Here is a 15,562-nt window from a genome sequence, read left to right on the forward strand (position 1 = left end):
TTGGTCCTTCTGGAAGGTCCTGAAAGGGCAAAAACTTCAGTAGCAGCTTCCTGTGCTGCAACTATATAAACTGCGCATGACCGCACGGCCATGCGCTAGTATCGTCTTATGCTATATGCTTTGCGCCAATGTGGTCATGTGTTTGAATGTGTTCAGGGACCCGGCTGAAATAAGCCCCTAGAATGCTGGCACCTCTGGCGAGGAGATTGTGTTTAAGTGTGTTCAGGGACCCGGCTGAAATAAGCCCCTAGAATGCTGGCATCTCCGGCGAGGAGTTTTGTATGCATGCATGACCACTCACTGCTCACATCTGGGTAGTTGGTCTGTGCCTCTGTGAAAGTCTAACAGGGCACAGAGCTTTCCTCTCGCGGTTACTCTGTGAAGCTAACAGAGTTGGTATATACCGCCATATAGAGCCGCCATTATTTAGCAGCAGGTGCTTTCCTGCACGGTGGATCCCGGGTTGCGAACGCACCAATTCCATTTAATAAATTATATATTTGGTGCGTTCCGCCAACCCTAACAGTATACTAGCGCCAGGATCTGGCTAAGTAATGGCGGATGAACAGCGATTGCAGGGGTACATCCAGCTGCTGGAGGGCCGGTTGGCGTCTCTTGAGCGTGCAACCTCGGCGGTGGATGTTACCGCAATAGCTGTTCAGGCTGCTAGCGTGGCTGCAGCAGCTTTACCCACTGCCACCTCTGTTACGACCCTATCTCACCTTCCTTTGCCTGAGAGATACTCTGGGGACAGTAAGTCCTGTAGGGGTTTCGTGAGCCAATGTGGTATACACCTCGAGCTTCTGGCTGCACGTTTCCCTACTGAGCGGGCAAAGGTGGGATTCATAATCTCTCTCCTGTCGGACAGAGCGTTGGAGTGGGCTACGCCGCTGTGGGAGCGCAACGATCATGTGGTGCGGAGTGTTCCTAGGTTTCTGGACACTCTGAAACAGGTCTTTTTAGGACCTCAAGTCACCCATGATACAGCGCTCCAACTGCTGGCTTTGACTCAGGGTTCAACCATGGTCAGCCATTTTGCTGTTCACTTCCGGACATTAGCGTCTGAGTTGGAATGGCCAGATAAAACCCTCATTCCCGTATTTTGGAGGGGGCTGGCTGACCATGTGAAGGACGCTTTGGCCACTAGGGAGATTCCCGCCACACTGGAGGAGCTCATAGCCGTATCTACTCGTATTGACCTCCGTTTTAACGAGCGGAGGTTGGAGCGAGCCCAGTGTAGGCAGAGGTTTCGGCTGGCTTCCACCTTCGCCAAACCTTTGGAATCTCCAGTCCAGGCATCCGAGTCACATGAGGCCTTAGAGGTGACACGAGCGGGATCCAAGTCTCAGTCTACCCGTGCACATAAGGTCCGTCATGTTTGCCAGCAGTCAGGACACCTTGCCTCCAAGGGTCCTCAGCGGTCGGGGAAACGTCAGCGTCTAGTGGCAGTTGGAGGAGGTACACTAGACACGGTGACGTTTACCTCAAAGTTGTCCTTCAAGGGGACAATTACCATAGGCCCATCCACTCTTATGGTCGAGCTATGCGTGGATTCTGGGGCAGAGGGTAACTTTATGTCTTCCGCTTTTGCCCAGCGTCACGCAATACCCTTGGTGACGCTCACCAAGCCGGTAACCGTTCGAGTGGTAAATGGGTCAACACTACCTTCACAGATTACCCACCAAACCATTCCTTTCACGCTATCTGTGTCTCCATCACATCAGGAGATAATCTCCCTATTAGTCATTCCTGAGGGAATTGATGAGGTCCTGTTGGGGATACCATGGCTTCGCTACCATTCTCCTCATATTGAGTGGTCCTCTGGGAGAATTTTGGGTTGGAGTAAATCTTGCGAGGGTAGATGTCTGAGGGAGTGCATTCAGGTTGCTACTACACAGGTACCCGCAGATCTTTCCTCTCTCCCCAAGCACTATTGGCCCTATGCAGACGTGTTCTCCAAAAGAGCTGCGGAGACCCTTCCGCCTCACCGCCCCTATGACTGTCCTATTGACCTCTTGCCTGGTGCTGAGCCTCCCCGGGGTCGAGTCTATCCGTTATCTCTCCCGGAGACGGAGGCAATGTCCCAGTACATCCAGGAGAATCTGGCAAGAGGATTCATTAGGAAGTCAGTGTCACCGGCAGGGGCAGGGTTCTTCTTCGTACAGAAGAAGACTGGAGACTTACGTCCATGCATAAACTACAGGGGTCTTAACGCCATCACCGTTAAGAACAAGTACCCACTACACCTGATATCTGAGCTGTTTGATAGGCTACGGGGAGCAAGGGTATTTACAAAGTTAGATCTGCGGGGTGCTTACAACCTGATTCGCATCCGTGAGGGGGATGAATGGAAGACGGCTTTTAACACCAGGGATGGGCACTATGAATATCTGGTGATGCCCTTCGGGCTCTGTAATGCCCCAGCCGTTTTCCAAGACTTTGTGAACGACATCTTCCGGGATATGCTCACCACCTCGGTCGTAGTCTATCTGGATGATATTCTCATCTTCTCTCCAGATATTGACTCCCATCGGAGAGATGTTCGCAAAGTCTTCGACCTCTTACGGGCAAACTCCCTCTACGCCAAGTTGGAGAAGTGTGTGTTTGAGCAGGAGTCCTTGCCTTTCCTTGGTTATGTCATCTCTGCCCAGGGTTTGGCTATGGATCCTGCCAAGCTACAGGCTGTAATGGACTTGCAGGAACTCCATTCTCTTAAAGCGGTGCAGCGCTTTATGGGGTTCATTAATTACTATCGCCAGTTCATTCCACACTTCTCAACTTTGGTAGCTCCCTTGGTTGCCCTCACCAAGAAGGGAGCAAATCCCAAGTTGTGGTCAGAGGAGGTCTCCAAAGCCTTTCTCTCGATCAAGTCACACTTCGTTAGCGCTCCCATCCTACATCGCCCCGATGTTGATAAGCCATTTATCTTGGAGGTGGATGCCTCATCCGTTGGTGCTGGAGCAGTCCCTTTCCAAAAGGATGCTCAAGGTCGGAAGCATCCTTGCTTCTTCTTCTCCAAGACCTTCACACCAGCGGAGAGGAATTATTCCATCGGGGACAGGGAGTTGCTGGCCATGAAGTTGCCTTTTTCGGAGTGGAGACATCTCTTGGAGGGAGCTCGCTTTCCCTTCCAAGTCTTCACTGACCACAAGAACTTGGTGTATCTGCAAACGGCCCAGCGGCTGAATTCTCGCCAGGCTAGATGGTCCCTGTTCTTCTCCCGGTTCCATTTTACTCTCCATTTCCTCTCCGGGGAGAAGAACGTTCGTGCTGACGCTCTCTCCCGCTCCGTGGTGTCATCGGAGGAGGAGGAGGAGCCTCGGCTTATTGTCCCTTCTGAGAGCCTGAGAACTGTAGCTCCGGTTTCGCTAGAGTCTGTGCCCCCGGGCAAGACTTTCGTACCAGCTAACTTGCGACCGGAGGTTCTCTCTTGGGCTCACTCCTCCAGAGTGGGTGGGCATTTTGGGACCAAGAGGACATCTGAGCTTCTGGCGAGAACATACTGGTGGCCGCATATGGCCCGAGATGTCAAGGACTATATTCAGGCGTGCGTTTCTTGCGCCCAGAATCGGTCTCCTCGGCAACGGCCTGCTGGGTTGCTTTACCCTCTACCGGTGGCAGACAGGCCCTGGGAGATGGTCGGGATGGACTTTGTGGTGGGTCTACCCAAGTCGCGTGGCTGCTCCATTATTTGGGTTGTCACCGACCATTTCTCCAAGATGGTGCATTTGGTGCCGCTTCCTCGGTTACCCTCAGCACGGGCCTTGGCGGTGTTGTTCATTAAACACGTTTTCCGTTTGCATGGTATGCCTGATAAGATTGTCAGCGATCGGGGTCCCCAGTTCGCATCTCGGTTTTGGAGAGAGCTCTGCTGTTTACTCAGCATAGAGTTAAACCTCTCCTCTGCATACCATCCCGAGACGAATGGGTTGGTGGAGAGAACCAACCAGACTCTGGTGACATATTTGCGACATTTGTCTCTGCTAGGCAGGATGACTGGGCATCTTTGCTAACTTGGGCGGAATTTGCCCTGAACAATGCCGTAGCCGATTCCACTGGTCAAACTCCTTTTCTCCTTAATTACGGCCAGCATCCGCGTGTCCCTGTGCCCATGCCATCCACCGATTCTAGGGTGGCAGACTGGGCGGTGGAGGCACGTGACATCTGGGACCGCACACAGGATGCCATCCGGGCCTCCAAGGAGAGAATGAGGGTTTCGGCTGATACACACCGGCGCCCCGCTCTTTGCGACTTAGTGTGGCTCTCCGCCCATAACATCAGGCTGCGAGTTGAGTCCACTAAGTTTGCTCCTCGCTACATTGGCCCGTTTAAGGTTCTGGAACAGGTCAACCCTGTGGTCTACCGTTTGGCTATTCCTCCACGCCTTGGTATCACCGATACTTTCCACGTTTCCCTCTGTTAGGTCTCGAGTTCCCGCTTCTGCACAGGGGGAATCTCGAGCCATCTCCGCTGCGGTCTCCCATTCTCATCCAGCCGCAGTGGAGTCTGCTCAGCAAGGACGTCGGTCCCAGCGTCTTGCTCAGTCTCACTCTGTACAGAGAGTTACTGCTGCTTCTTCAGCTTCTGCCATTAAAGCCAGTGCTGGTCAGCAGCGAGCGGACTTCTCTGGGACTAAGTCCTTGTCTGCACACACTGAGCATGCCCAGGGCAAGATCTCCCGTTGGAGATCGAGGGCCATGTGCTCAGGCTCTGCAGCACATTCCATTGGTCCTCTTGGCAGGTCTTGGAAGGGCAAAGTTTCTGTGGCCACTTCCTGTGCTGCAACTATATAAACTGCGCATGACCGCACAGCCATGCGCTAGTGTACAATTGTTAATGTGTGTATGTTGTGAGTGCAAGTCGTCCTTGGATACCCCTACCCTATTGAATGTCTGTTCGCGGAAGGTGTATGGTTGCTATCTAGCGCCCGACTTAGCCTACAGCACTAATCACACATTACAGCGTCCGGTTGCCGTGACCGCCAGTACGGCGCCGTGCACTTCCTCTGTGCTTTCCTTACCCAAGCCTGGGTGGTTAGTGGCGTTCGTCAGTGCGGCACCGCATGCACTCTTGTGCCTTAGGATCGCTTCCTTCACGCTCGGTGAAGTTTAACCCACGTGTGTATACTTATGAGTACCGCCATATAGTCCGTCATTACTTGACAGCAGGTTCCATCTCTGCACGGTGGACCCCGGGCTGCGAACGCACCATACTCTATCTGCCTTATTATTTGGTGCGTTCCGCTAGCCCTAACATTACACTAGCGCCAGGGTCTGGCTAGTAATGACGGACAAACAGCAATCCTTGCGGTATATCCAGCAGCTGGAGGGTAGGTTGGCGGCTCTTGAGAGCGCAACCTCAGCTGTGGATGTTACCGCAGTTGCTGTACAGGCTGCTAGCGTGGCTGCAGCAACCCTGTCCATTGCCACCCCTGCTCCGACATTTTCTCGCCTCCCGCTGCCAGAAAAATTTTCTGGTGATAGCAAATTTTGTAGGGGATTTGTGAGTCAGTGCTCTATTCACCTCGAGCTCCTGGCTGCACGTTTTCCCACAGAGCGGGCTAAGGTGGGATTTATAGTGTCTCTCTTGTCAGACAGGGCGTTAGAATGGGCTACGCCGCTGTGGGAGCGTGGCGATCATGTGGTGCAGAGTGCTCCGCTGTTTCTGAGCACTCTGAAACAGGTCTTTTTAGGACCTCAAGTCACCCACGATACTGCGCTCCAACTGCTGGCATTAACTCAGGGTGAGTCCTTGGTCAGTCATTTTGCCGTCCAATTCCGCACTTTAGCTTCTGAGCTGGATTGGTCGGATAAAGCTCTTATCCCCATATTTTGGAGGGGCCTGGCTGACCACGTTAAGGACGCTCTGGCCACTAGGGAGATTCCTGCCACACTGGAGGAGTTAATAACTGTCTCCACTCGAATTGACCTCCGTTTTAATGAGCGGAGGTTAGAGCGAGCCCAGTGTAGGCAGAGGTTTCGGCTGGCTCCTACCTTCGCCAAACCTCTGGAATCTCCGGTTCTGGTTCCTGAGTCACATGAGGCCAGGGAAGTGTCACAAGCAGGATCTAAGTCCCGGACCGCAGGTGCACTCAAGGTCTGTCATGTATGCCAGCAGTCGGGACATCTAGCCACCAGATGTTCTTAGCGGTCGAGGAAACGTCAGCGTCTAGTGGTAGTAGGTGGAGGTGCACTAGACACGGCGACGTTTGCCTCTAAATTGTCCTTTAAGGGGACAATTACTATAGGCTCGTTCTCCCACTCGGTAGAGCTCTGCGTGGATTCTGGGGCGGAGGGCAATTTTATGTCTTCTGCCTTCGCCCAACGTCACGCAATACCCCTGGTTATGCTAGCTCAACCAGTAACGGTACGAGTGGTGAATGGGTCGACACTGCCCTCACAGATAACACACCAGACCATCCCTTTTACTCTGTCCATGTCGCCATCTCATCAGGAGATTATATCTCTGCTCGTCATTCCTGAGGGAATTGATGAGGTCCTGTTGGGAATACCTTGGCTACGGTACCACTCTCCTCATATCGAGTGGTCCTCTGGCAGAATCCTGGGATGGGGCGAATCTTGTGGGGGTAGGTGTCACAGGGAGTGCGTTCAGGTTGCTACTACTGAGGTACCCGCAGATCTTTCCTCTCTCCCCAAGCAGTATTGGTGTTATGCAGACGTGTTCTCCAAAAAGGCGGCGGAGATCCTTCCGCCCCATCGCCCCTATGACTGTCCTATTGATCTCTTGCCTGGTGCTGAGCCTCCCCGGGGTCGAGTCTATCCGCTATCTCTCCCGGAGACGGAGGCAATGTCACAGTACATCCAGGAAAATCTGGCAAGAGGATTCATTAGGAAGTCAGTGTCACCTGCTGGGGCAGGGTTCTTCTTCGTGAAGAAGAAGAATGGGGAACTACGTCCATGCATAGACTACAGGGGTCTTAACGCCATCACCGTTAAAAATAAGTATCCTTTGCCCTTGATATCTGAGCTCTTCGATAGGCTTCGGGGAGCAAGGGTATTTACTAAACTAGATCTGCGGGGTGCTTACAACCTGATTCGCATCCGTGAGGGGGACGAATGGAAGACGGCTTTTAACACCAGGGATGGGCACTATGAATATCTGGTGATGCCCTTCGGGCTCTGTAATGCCCCGGCCGTTTTCCAAGACTTTGTGAACGATATCTTCCGGGATATGCTTTCCACCTCGGTCGTAGTCTATCTGGATGATATTCTCATCTACTCTCCAGATATTGACTCCCACCGGAGAGATGTTTGCAAAGTCTACGACCTCCTACGGGCAAACTCCCTCTATGCCAAGTTGGAGAAGTGTATGTTTGAGCAGGAGTCCTTACCTTTCCTAGGCTACATCATCTCTGCCCAGGGATTGGCTATGGATCCTGCTAAACTACAGGCTGTGATGGACTGGCAGGAACCCCATTCTCTTAAAGCGGTGCAGCGCTTTATGGGGTTCATTAATTATTATCGCCAGTTCATTCCGCACTTCTCAACTTTGGTAGCTCCCTTGGTTGCCCTCACCAAGAAGGGGGTGAATCCCAAATCGTGGTCTGAGGAGGTCTCCAAGGCCTTTAACTCTATAAAGTTACACTTCGCTAGCGCTCCCATCCTACATCGCCCCGATGTTGATAAGCCATTTATCATGGAGGTGGATGCCTCTTCTGTTGGTGCTGGAGCAGTCCTCTTCCAAAAGGATGCTCAAGGTCGGAAGCATCCTTGCTTCTTTTTCTCCAAGACCTTCTCACCAGCAGAGAGGAATTATTCCATCGGGGACAGGGAGTTGCTAGCCATGAAGTTGGCTTTCTCGGAGTGGAGACATCTCTTGGAGGGAGCACGTTTTCCCTTCCAAGTCTTCACAGACCATAAAAATTTGGTGTACCTGCAGACAGCCCAGCGGTTGAATTCTCGCCAGGCCAGATGGTCCTTATTCTTCTCCCGGTTTCATTTCACCCTCCATTTTCTTTCTGGGGAGAAGAACATTCGGGCCGACGCTCTCTCTCGCTCCGTTGTGTCATCTGCGGAGGAGGAGGAGGAGCCTCGGCTTATTGTCCCCACCGAGAGGTTGAGAACTGTGGCCCCGGTTTCGCTAGAGTCTGTGCCCCCGGGCAAGACTTTTGTTCCATCCAGTTTGCGACCGGAGGTTCTCTCTTGGGCACACTCGTCCAGGGTGAGTTGACATTTTGGTACCAAAAGGACATCTGAGTTACTGGCGAGGACATACTGGTGGCCGCATATGGCTCGTGATGTCGCAGAGTATGTTCGGGCGTGTGTCTCTTGCGCCAAGAACAAGACTCCTCGGCAACAGCCAGCTTGTTTGCTTTATCCTCTGCCGGTGGCGGACAGGCCCTGGGAGATGGTCGGGATGGACTTTTTGGTGGGCTTACCCAAGTCTCGTAACTGCACCATTATCTGGGTGATCACCGACCATTTTTCCAAAATGGTGCACTTGGTGCCTCTTCCACGGCTACCTTCTGCACGGGCGTTGGCTGTCTTGTTCGTCAAGCATATCTTTCGCCTACACGGTATGCCAGACAAAATTGTTAGTGACCGGGGTCCCCAGTTTGCGTCTCGATTCTGGAGAGAGCTTTGTCGTCTACTCAGTATTGAGTTAAATGTCTCTTCGGCATATCATCCCGAGACAAATGGGTTGGTAGAGAGGGCCAACCAGACCTTGGTCACATATTTACGACATTTTGTTTCTGCCAGGCAGGATGACTGGGCATCCTTGCTACCGTGGGCAGAGTTTGCACTTAACAATGCCGTAGCCGACTCCACCGGTCAGACTCCATTCCTCCTAAATTACGGCCAGCATCCGCGTGTTCCTGTGCCCATGCCTGTGTCTTCTGCTGACTCCAGGGTGGCAGACTGGGCTGTGGAGGCACGGGACATTTGGGACCGCACGCAGGATGCCATTCGGGCCTCCAAGGAGAGAATGAGGTCCTCCGCCGATGTTCATCGGCGCCCCGCTCCGACCTTTGCTCCTGGCGACTTGGTGTGGCTCTCCGCCCGTAACATCAGGCTGCGAGTTGAGTCCACTAAGTTTGCTCCTCGCTACTTGGGCCCCTTCAAGGTTCTCGAACGGGTTAATCCTGTGGTCTACCGTCTGGCCCTTCCTCCACGCTTGGGTATCACCGACACCTGTCATGTGTCCCTCTTGAAACCCGTATACATGTCCCGGTTTTCCGAGTCATCTGCCGGGACATCGGGTTCGTCTACGGACGATTACGAGGTGAACGCTATTTTGGGGTGCAAGGTGGTACGCGGCAAAAAGTTCTATCTGGTGGATTGGAAAGGTTATGGCCCGGAGGACAGGTCATGGGAGCCTGCTGAAAACATTCGGGCTCCACAGCTCATTGCTGCCTTCGAGCGTAGCGAGGCCCAAGGAGGGGGGGGCCCTAGGAGGGGGGGGGTAACGTTAGGTCTCGAGTTCCCGCTTCTGCACAGGGGGAATCTCGAGCCATCTCCGCTGCGGTCTCCCATTCTCATCCAGCCGCAGTGGAGTCTGCTCAGCAAGGACGTCGGTCCCAGCGTCTTGCTCAGTCTCACTCTGTACAGAGAGTTACTGCTGCTTCTTCAGCTTCTGCCATTAAAGCCAGTGCTGGTCAGCAGCGAGCGGACTTCTCTGGGACTAAGTCCTTGTCTGCACACACTGAGCATGCCCAGGGCAAGATCTCCCGTTGGAGATCGAGGGTCATGTGCTCAGGCTCTGCAGCACATTCCATTGGTCCTCTTGGCAGGTCTTGGAAGGGCAAAGTTTCTGTGGCCACTTCCTGTGCTGCAACTATACAAACTGCGCATGACCGCATGGCCATGCGCTAGTGTACAATTGTTAATGTGTGTATGTTGTGAGTGCAAGTCGTCCTTGGATACCCCTACCCTATTGAATGTCTGTTCGCGGAAGGTGTATGGTTGCTATCTAGCGCCCGACTTAGCCTACAGCACTAATCACACATTACAGTGCCCAGTTGCTGTGACCGCCAGTACGGCGCCGTGCACTTCCTCTGTGCTTTCCTTACCCAAGCCTGGGTGGTTAGTGGCGTTCGTCAGTGCGGCACCGCATGCACTCTTGTGCCTTAAAATTGTTATTGAGTTTCCTTACACACCCAGTTGCGGTGTTGTGCCAGCAAGGGTCTAATCGGACTTCAATCCTAGTTGGGGTTGAGTTCGCTGATTACTTGCTCGCGCTCTATGTGCGGTACTGCGGTCCTGTGACGCAACAGGATCGCTTCCTTCACGCTGGGTGAAGTTTAACCCACGTGTGTATACTTATGAGTACCGCCATATAGTCCGTCATTACTTGGCAGCAGGTTCCATCTCTGCACGGTGGACCCCGGGCTGCGAACGCACCATACTCTATCTGCCTTATTATTTGGTGCGTTCTGCTAGCCCTAACACCCTCTTAAAGCCCGTTCATTTGTCCCGGTTTTCCGAGTCATCTGCTGGGACATCGGGTTCATCCACGGATGAGTTTGAGGTGAATGCTATTGTGGGGTGCAAGGTGGTACGTGGCAAGAAATTTTGTCTGGTGGACTGGAAGGGTCACGGCCCAGAGGATAGAACCTGGGAGCCTGTGGAGCACATTCGGGCTCCGCTGCTTATCGCAGCTTTTCAGCGTAGTGAGGCTCAAGGAGGGGGGGTAATGTTAGGAGTCGAGTTTCCTCTGCTGCACAGGGGGAATCTCGATCCGTGTCTGCTGCGGTCTCCCATTCGGTATCGGCCGCAGTGGGCTCTGCTCAGCGGAGACGTCGCTCCCAGCGGCTCGCTGGGGCTGATTCGGTGCATAGGGTCACTACTGCCTTTTCTGGCTTTCCTATGGTACCCTGCACTGATCTGCGGCGAGCGAGCCTCTCTGGGACTAAGTCCTTGTTTACTCACACTGAGCATGCCCAGGGCAGGGTCTCCCATTGGAGGTCGAGGGCCACATGTTCGGTCACATGCTCAGGTGCTGCAGTACATTCCATTGGTCCTTCTGGAAGGTCCTGAAAGGGCAAAACATGCTCAGGTACTGCAGCACTTTCCATTGGTCCTTCTGGAAGGTCCTGAAAGGGCAAAAACTTCAGTAGCAGCTTCCTGTGCTGCAACTATATAAACTGCGCATGACCGCACGGCAATGCGCTAGTATCGTCTTATGCTATATGCTTTGCGCCAATGTGGTCATGTGTTTGAATGTGTTCAGGGACCCGGCTGAAATAAGCCCCTAGAATGCTGGCACCTCTGGCGAGGAGATTGTGTTTAAGTGTGTTCAGGGACCCGGCTGAAATAAGCCCCTAGAATGCTGGCATCTCCGGCGAGGAGTTTTGTATGCATGCATGACCACTCACTGCTCACATCTGGGTAGTTGGCCTGTGCCTCTGTGAAAGTCTAACAGGGCACAGAGCTTTCCTCTCGCGGTTACTCTGTGAAGCTAACAGAGTTGGTATATACCGCCATATAGAGCCGCCATTATTTAGCAGCAGGTGCTTTCCTGCACGGTGGATCCCGGGTTGCGAACGCACCAATTCCATTTAATAAATTATATATTTGGTGCGTTCCGCCAACCCTAACAGCCTTTTTTTTATTTTTTTTTATTTGGTTTCTAAATTCTCCCTGAAAAAATCAAATTTTTTTATTTGGTTTCTAAATTCTCCCTGAAAAAGTTAAAAAAAAACAGTGGGAGATTAATATTGGCCTCTCTGCTTGTGTGCCACTCCTGACTCCTGAGTGTGCCATCTCTCTCTCTCAAATAGTGGGCCATAGAAAGCCTATTTTTTTTTATTTGGTTTCTAAATTCTCCCTGAAAAAAATCAATTTTTTTTATTTGGTTTCTTAATTCTCCCTGAAAAAATCATTTTTTTTATTTGGTTTCTAAATTCTCCCTGAAAAAATATAAAAAAAAAACAGTGAGAGATTAATATTGGCCTTTCTGCTTGTGTGCCACTCCTGACTCCTGGGTGTGCCATCTCTCTCTCTCAAATAGTGGGCCATAGAAAGCCTATTTTTTTTTTTTTCTAAATTCTCCCTGAAAAAAATCAAAAAAATTCAGTGGGAGATTAATATTGGCCTTTCAGCTTGTGTGCCAGTCCTGACTCCTGGGTGTGCCATCTCTCTCAAATAGTGGGCCATAGAAAGCCTATTTTTTTTTTTTTATTTGGTTTCTAAATTCTCCCAGAAAAAAATCAATTTTTTTTATTTGGTTTCTAAATTCTCCCTGAAAAAAAATCATTTTTTTAATTTGGTTTCTAAATTCTCCCTGAAAAAAATTAAAAAAAAATCAGTGGGAGATTATTATTGGCCTTTCTGCTTGTGTGCCAGTCTTGACTCCTGGGTGTGCCATCTCTCTCTCTCAAATAGTGGGCCATAGAAAGCCTATTTTTTTTTTTTATTTGTTTTCTAAATTCTCAATGAAAAAAATAAAAAAAAAACAGTGGGAGATTAATATTGGCCTTTCTGCTTGTGTGCCACTCCTGACTCCTGGGTGTGCCATCTCTCAAATAGTGGGCCATAGAAAGCCTTTTTTTTTATTTTTTTTATTTGGTTTCTAAATTCTTCCTGAAAAAATCAATTTTTTTTATTTGGTTTCTAAATTCTCCCTGAAAAAAAAAAAAAAAAAAAACAGTGGGAGATTAATATTGGCCTTTCTGCTTGTGTGCCACTCCTGACTCCTGGGTGTGCCATCTCTCTCTCTCAAATAGTGGGCCATAGAAAGCCTATTTTTTTTTATTTGTTTTCTAAATTCTCCCTGAAAAAATAAAAAAAAATCAGTGGGAGATTAATATTGGCCTTTCAGCCTGTGTGCCAGTCCTGACTCCTGGGTGTGCCATCTCTCTCTCTCAAATAGTGGGCCATAGAAAGCCTATTTTTTTTTATTTGGTTTCTAAATTCTCCCTGAAAAAATCAATTTTTTTTATTTGGTTTCTAAATTCTCCCTGAAAAAAAAAAAAAAACAGTGGGAGATTATTATTGGCCTTTCTGCTTGTGTGCCACTCCTGACTCCTGGGTGTGCCATCTCTCTCTCTCAAATAGTGGGCCATAGAAAGCCTATTTTTTTTTGTTTTCTAAATTCTCCCTGAAAAAATAAAAAAAAATCAGTGGGAGATAAATATTGGCCTTTCAGCTTGTGTGCCAGTCCTGACTCCTGGGTGTGCCATCTCTCTCTCTCAAATAGTGGGCCATAGAAAGCCTATTTTTTTTTTTTATTATTTGTTTTCTAAATTCTCCCTGAAAAAAATAAAAAAAAATCAGTGGGAGATTAATATTGGCCATTCAGCTTGTGTGCCAGTCCTGACTCCTGGGTGTGCCATCTCTCTCTCAAATAGTGGGCCATAGAAAGCCTATTTTTTTTTTTATTTGGTTTCTAAATTCTCCCTGAAAAAAATCATTTTTTTTTATTTGGTTTCTAAATTCTCCCTGAAAAAATCATTTTTTTAATTTGGTTTCTAAATTCTCCCTGAAAAAATAAAAAAAATCAGTGGGAGATTAATATTGGCCTTTCTGCTTATGTGCCAGTCTTGACTCCTGGGTGTGCCATCTCTCTCTCTCAAATAGTGGGCCAAAGAAAGCCTATTTTTTTTTATTTGTTTTCTAAATTCTCACTGAAAAAAAAAAAAAAAAAACAGTGGGAGATTAATATTGGCCTTTCTGCTTGTGTGCCACTCCTGACTCCTGGGTGTGCCATCTCTCTCTCTCAAATAGTGGGCCATAGAAAGCCTTTTTTTTATTTTTTTTATTTGGTTTCTAAATTCTCCCTGAATAAAATCGTTTTTTTTAATTTGGTTTCTAAATTCTCCCTGAAAAAATCAAAAAAAATCAGTGGGAGATTAATATTGGCCTTTCAGCTTGTGTGCCAGTCTTGACTCACCTGCCTTTCACTAGGGGGACTTGTCAGGGAGTCACAAAAACACTGAACTTTAGGAAGGCAAAGTTTGACCAGCTTAGAGATGCCCTTAATCTGGTAGACTGGGACAATATCCTCAGAAATAAGAATACAGATAATAAATGGGAAATGTTTAAGAACATCCTAAATAGGCAGTGTAAGCGGTTTATACCTTGTGGGAATAAAAGGACTAGAAATAGGAAAAACCCAATGTGGCTAAACAAAGAAGTAAGACAGGCAATTAACAGTAAAAAGAAAGCATTTGCACTACTAAAGCAGGATGGCACCATTGAAGCTCTAAAAAACTATAGGGAGAAAAATACTTTATCTAAAAAACTAATTAAAGCTGCCAAAAAGGAAACAGAGAAGCACATTGCTAAGAAGAGTAAAACTAATCCCAAACTGTTCTTCAACTATATCAATAGTAAAAGAATAAAAACTGAAAATGTAGGCCCCTTAAAAAATAGTGAGGAAAGAATGGTTGTAGATGACGAGGAAAAAGCTAACATATTAAACACCTTCTTCTCCACGGTATTCACGGTGGAAAATGAAATGCTAGGTGAAATCCCAAGAAACAATGAAAACCCTATATTAAGGGTCACCAATCTAACCCAAGAAGAGGTGCGAAACCGGCTAAATAAGATTAAAATAGATAAATCTCCGGGTCCGGATGGCATACACCCACGAGTACTAAGAGAACTAAGTAATGTAATAGATAAACCATTATTTCTTATTTTTAGGGACTCTATAGCGACAGGGTCTGTTCCGCAGGATTGGCGCATAGCAAATGTGGTGCAAATATTCAAAAAGGGCTCTAAAAGTGAACCTGGAAATTATAGGCCAGTAAGTCTAACCTCTATTGTTGGTAAAATATTTGAAGGGTTTCTGAGGGATGTTATTCTGGATTATCTCAATGAGAATAACTGTTTAACTCCATATCAGCATGGGTTTATGAGAAATCGCTCCTGCCAAACCAATCTAATCAGTTTTTATGAAGAGGTAAGCTATAGGCTGGACCACGGTGAGTCATTGGACGTGGTATATCTCGATTTTTCCAAAGCGTTTGATACCGTGCCGCACAAGAGGTTGGTACACAAAATGAGAATGCTTGGTCTTGGGGAAATTGTGTGTAAATGGGTTAGTAACTGGCTTAGTGATAGAAAGCAGAGGGTGGTTATAAATGGTATAGTCTCTAACTGGGTCGCTGTGACCAGTGGGGTACCGCAGGGGTCAGTATTGGGACCTGTTCTCTTCAACATATTCATTAATGATCTGGTAGAAGGTTTACACAGTAAAATATCGATATTTGCAGATGATACAAAACTATGTAAAGCAGTTAATACAAGAGAAGATAGTATTCTGCTACAGATGGATCTGGATAAGTTGGAAACTTGGTCTGAAAGGTGGCAGATGAGGTTTAACAATGATAAATGTAAGGTTATACACATGGCAAGAAGGAATCAATGTCACCATTACACACTGAATGGGAAACCACTGGGTAAATCTGACAGGGAGAAGGACTTGGGGATCCTAGTTAATGATAAACTTACCTGGAGCAGCCAGTGCCAGGCAGCAGCTGCCAAGGCAAACAGGATCATGGGGTGCATTAAAAGAGGTCTGGATACACATGATGAGAGCATTATACTGCCTCTGTACAAATCCCTAGTTAGACCGCACATGGAGTACTGTGTCCAGT

This window comes from Ranitomeya imitator, chromosome 2 (genome assembly GCF_032444005.1).
Source record: "Ranitomeya imitator isolate aRanImi1 chromosome 2, aRanImi1.pri, whole genome shotgun sequence".
In the NCBI taxonomy this organism is placed as follows: domain Eukaryota; kingdom Metazoa; phylum Chordata; class Amphibia; order Anura; family Dendrobatidae; genus Ranitomeya; species Ranitomeya imitator.